The sequence below is a fragment of the Gavialis gangeticus genome, unplaced genomic scaffold, assembly GCF_001723915.1.
Source record: "Gavialis gangeticus isolate Ggan-Ray unplaced genomic scaffold, GavGan_comp1, whole genome shotgun sequence".
NCBI classification, from domain to species: Eukaryota; Metazoa; Chordata; order Crocodylia; family Gavialidae; genus Gavialis; species Gavialis gangeticus.
In genome coordinates, this window is record NW_017729034.1 from 62924133 (window position 1) to 62929052 (window position 4920).

A 4920-nucleotide genomic window follows, 5' to 3' on the forward strand; every position below is an offset into this window, starting at 1 on the left:
AAAACAGTAGGAAAGAATGGAGAAAAAAGAATAGCTATTGTGGGTAAGAAGTTTTGCTTTTGGGTTTGCCTACAGCTAAAGGAATTATGTGTGCTGTGTGTAACAAATAAACAAGAATCACTTGGAATCTGAGTGTGTTACTTTGTTAGTGAACAAAGAGAATTGGAGTTTAATGCTCTGGGTTTCAAAATATGTTTGATACAAAACTATATTTTGCAGGTCAGTAAATGTTGCAAGACAGCAAAACTAATGCTTAAAGATAAAATGCAATTATAAGTGGTGAAAAAACATTGTAATATTTGATACTAAGGCCCCTGCCAGATATTCAGGCAAAGACATGATAGGATCTGATGTGCAATCCACACAATCATGCTTCCTGCCATGTCACACATACATAGCAGGAAGCATGACTGTGGGATCCCAGACTGACCCTGCAGCAGCAGGAAGCAAGCTCCCACAACTGGGAGGCCCCTCAGCTGATGGGGCTCCCAGCCACAGAGATGCACCTGGCTACATATTCAATTAATGGCATGATAGGAACCATCCAAAAAGTTATTGAACATTTTTGTGTAATAACTTTGTGACTTATTCCTTGCTTTATCACACCATTCTTTGCTTTAACACACGGCTGGGATACAATTTAAGATGTAATTAACCAGTTAATCACGTCTCAAGTGTAACACATGGCAGGGGCCCAGGGTCCACCTTTTAAAAAGTGCTTATAAGCCAACAGTGCTTGGAGATACTAATAAATCTTGCTTGAGGTCCATCTCAGCCGGAAGGATTTAATGGGCCATGGAAAATGAATTGCCTACTCCTCCTTACAGGTATGTCATGCAGGTCAGCTGCAGAGAATGACAACTGAGAAGTCTGCACTGTTAATGTCCAAGCTACACCTGTCCTCTGAAATAACTGAAGAGCTCAGCCTTCAGGGCTTATAATTCTGCACATTTCACAAAGATCACTGGACTGAAGCTGCCCAAAGTGCTGAGCATTCCAGTCTATTCAAAGCATTTGGGTACATCATTATCTTCAAGCATGTGAAACATCTCATTCACATCAAAGGGAATACTTGTGTATTTACAGGTAAGCATAAGCCTGCAGTCTTAGAAACATTAGAATCAGAGCACTCACCACCTGGCAAGAACGTGCCCCCTCAAAAAATGACAGACCAAAAGTCAAAGGGATATGATTATCAGACCCATACAGATATTTGATAGGGAGGGCTGATAAATAGACTAGCCGGGTCATCCTGAAATACAGATTTCCTTTAAATGAAGTTGGAAATGGTTAGAATTCAGCAGGAATAGTAGCAGTGGTGGGTGGGGCCAGGGAGAGAATGAGTGGGAAGAGGAGAGGAGGGGAGGTGCTGCTGAGTATGGAGGGGAAGGGTCGGGGAGCCAAGAGGAGAGAAACTCTTACCTGCTCCAGGGACTTAAAAAAGAGGGTGGAGTGATCCAAAACAGGGGGTTTATCTATGCCACTTCACTACCTCTTGATCAGCTCCTAGGTGGGCTGCTAGCCACACCATTCTGTTGGGTGCTATTGCCTATAGAAATCAAAATGCCTTAATCCAGTAAGCTGCTGAATTTGGGTAGATGATTGGCCCTTTTTTACCTTTTTTTAATTTGGCATTAAAAAGGCAATAGAAGACATTCTTGTGCAGAGAGCTAGAACAAGGCCTATGCATCACTGGCAAGCAGAAGGCCACATCAGAAACTAGAAGCGGAACACCACCAATACGGCAAACAGCACAATACCTGCTGCTGCTGCTGATGTTTTTCTACTATTTGAGAGTCTACTTTCAATTGTTCTTCAACAAATTCCTCAAAAGTCTTCTGTCTTCTACCAATTCCTGGTCTGATTGGCCTAGGCAAAGAATGAAAGGGTAATGAATATAATGATTCCCAACTATTTTCTTTGTAATTATGAAGCAGCTGACATCTAGTTCAGATTTCATGCTGATCTGCATTTCACAAAAAGAAGAAGTGAGCAATAAATGTAGTGCAAAACTGTCATCTAAAAACTGTTTTCACTTTCAGATCAATATCAATTTCTCCTTGAAAATAGGGAAAAAAGAAAAAGGGAAATGGAACATACTTAAAGGAAAAAGTAAATCTCAAAAGCTGGACTCTTTTTTTCAACCCTGCAAACCAGGTTTATTCTAAACATTTTTCTAGACTGTGAATACCTCTAGTAAATAATGATTTATTCAAAGGAAAACTTCTGAAATATTTGATGAAAAGAACACCAATCTCCAGAGTACCTTTGCTTTGTCAGAAAAGGGAACACGTCAGAGAGACAACTGAAAGTCTGAATAACAGGCCAGGGTAGTGTAGCAAATAGTTGCACGTGTGTGGAGCTAATATACTCTTAACACTTGAGCAAAGATTGCTTTTGCAAGTGTACAGTCTATCTATCTTGATGCAGACACTATTGATCAAAACATGTGTATGAAGTTGTTTGTACATTCATGAGCAGTGGGTGTTTTCTGAGGATGGGAGGTGGGAAACTAGATCTAGATTCCTTGCCAAAACAGTGGTCCCAGAGTGGTCAGATTTTTTTTCCTGGGTCTTCTGTCATCCTCCTCCTTTTTAATCTACTCATATTTGCTCATGTTTCAAAGATGTTGCCACACAATAGCAGCTGACCCAGTGGCAATGGAAGGAATAATGAGTGAGAGTGTACATGCAGGGAGCTGTGAGATCTTGTGTGCATCCTCACATGCTCATCCTCTGTACTGCCAACATTTGCAACTTTATCATGAGTCTCACGGTCCATGGCGATTTCTCCAAAGCCTGCTTTCCTGGACTCCTCTGATTTCTGTGAGAATCTCAGGCCACTGACAGACATTCACTTAAAAGCATGATGGTATCTGATTTGCAGTCCCAACTACTGCATCTCCTGCCATATCACACATGCATAGCAGTGCACATGATTTTGGGATCAGGCATTAGATTCCAATTACACTTTACTTGCCAGTCCAAGGGGACACCAGGACCATGATCCCAGCCTTGTATCAACAAGTTGAAAGCTAGGTGCCCACAATCAGACAAAACCCTAGATGGGAGGCACATGTGATTTTTACTCATCCCTTGGCACAGCGACCCCAGGATCGGGCTGTGGTTGCTGATCCTGGGGTTCCCATAATGGGAAATGAGCAAAAACTGTGGTGTGCCCCTCAGCTGCACAGCACACATAGTTTTTGCAGATCCTGGTACACAGGGACCCCAGGATCAGGGAGCCTTGCCGCAGTCCTGGGGTCCCATCATGCTGGAACCTTTAAAAACCATGTGTGAAGCTGAACTGTACATGTGGTTTTCTGACATCATAGGTGCTGGGGATCTTGGGATCAGAGACAGGCTCCTAATCCCAGGGTCCCAGGGACCAGAATGTCAGAAAACTGTGCATGCAGCTCACCTACACACGTGTTTTTTAAAGGTCTGGGGTGCAGTGAGCCTGAAATTGGGGGAGACACTCCTCAATGTCAGGCTTATTGCATCCCCCTTCTGCCTCTGGGGGTCAAGTGGGACCCTTGGGTTTAGGGACTGGTTCTGCCCCCAGCCTGACTGGGTAGGAGACAGCTGTGTTCCAGATCTTGCGGTTGCCTCATGCTGGACCCTGACACTGAGCTGAATGTTGGGATTTGTCATGGGCCAGCCCCAACCGGCCACACATTGGATTTAAGGCATGAAAAACAAGCCACAAAGTTACTACACATTATATGTGGAATAGCACTGTGGTTCATTTACTGTATGATCATACATTAAGGTACCTTCGGAAGGTACCTGCAGGTATATAGGGGGGTCGGACTCAATGATCTACTGAGGTCCCTTCCAACTCAAATATCTATGAATCTATGAATGCCTTAAATTGACTTGAATGTGTAGCTGGGTTACTATTTAAGGCACAATTAACCTGTTAACATTTTAAATGTAGTATGCATCAGGGGACCTCTGCTTTCAAAACCTCATGATTTAAGGGGATCCAAGTGACAGAGCTGGCAATACTGGGCATGTGTACACTGCTTCCGTGGCATGCTGGATAGGACCATCCAGAGGCATGGTTCTACCCACCCACTGCTGCTCCACATGTACCAAATGCAGAAATAAGGCAATAGAGTTGTACCGAGGGTACTGCCTGCCACTTGTTCTCAAGCACACCAGATGTGGGGATCTCAAGAGTAATGGGGGAAGGAGCCTTCAGACCAACTTCATCGCCTTGTTTCTAGGTGTGACATGCACGGAACAAAAGTGAAGTGTGCTTACAAGCAGTGCTCTCAGAAGCACTGTGAAAGCAATACAGACAGTGGAAGTGAGTATCCACACTCTGATGGGGAATTCTAAGGCTGCGATTCAGTGTAAAGGTTCTCCAAGAAATTATATGGTTCCTGCTTTACACATGGCTAATCTGGGCAGGGAAAGGGGAAGCAACAATGAAGGGGGTTACCATAGGAAAGGCAGGCTCCTGATGCAGTAATAAGGAGCTCTCTCCAACCTCAACAAGGAATAAAATGTTAAAACAGCACCTGCTGTAAGAGTGAAATGTGAAATATATTTCAGGATTTCACATCAGGTTTTCTTAGATCACAATCCCATTTTAACAACCACTATTAAAATCTATTTCTTTTCTATTTAAGACACAGAAAAAGAAGACAAACAGGTAAAGCACTTGAAAAATAAAAGTCAGCAATGTTCCTTCTAACAAGTCCCCCTCTTCTGTTTATCATTAGGTGTTTAAAGACTTATAAAGGAAAAACCCATGAGATAGTTGTTTAGGGCACGTCCAGACGATCCCACACATGCCTCTTGCCATGTCTCAAAGCAGTTTGAGACGCAGCAAGAGGCACGCTGGAAACAAAAAAGTGTTTGCAGCACAGGCTCAAAATTTGCTACCTGGATATCCAGGTATTAACCCCCC

At 43.3% G+C, this 4920-nt stretch overlaps 1 protein-coding gene across 1 annotated transcript in view; it reads right to left on the minus strand.

Moving 5' to 3' along the window:
• LOC109304846 (centromere protein J-like) overlaps positions 1 to 4920 on the minus strand; it is a 55742-nt gene that overhangs the window by 33207 nt on the left and 17615 nt on the right. The window contains exon 3 of the mRNA XM_019527672.1: positions 1761 to 1869. The gene's annotated coding sequence lies outside the window, so the exon portion shown is untranslated. The remainder of the gene's footprint in view (positions 1 to 1760; positions 1870 to 4920) is intronic.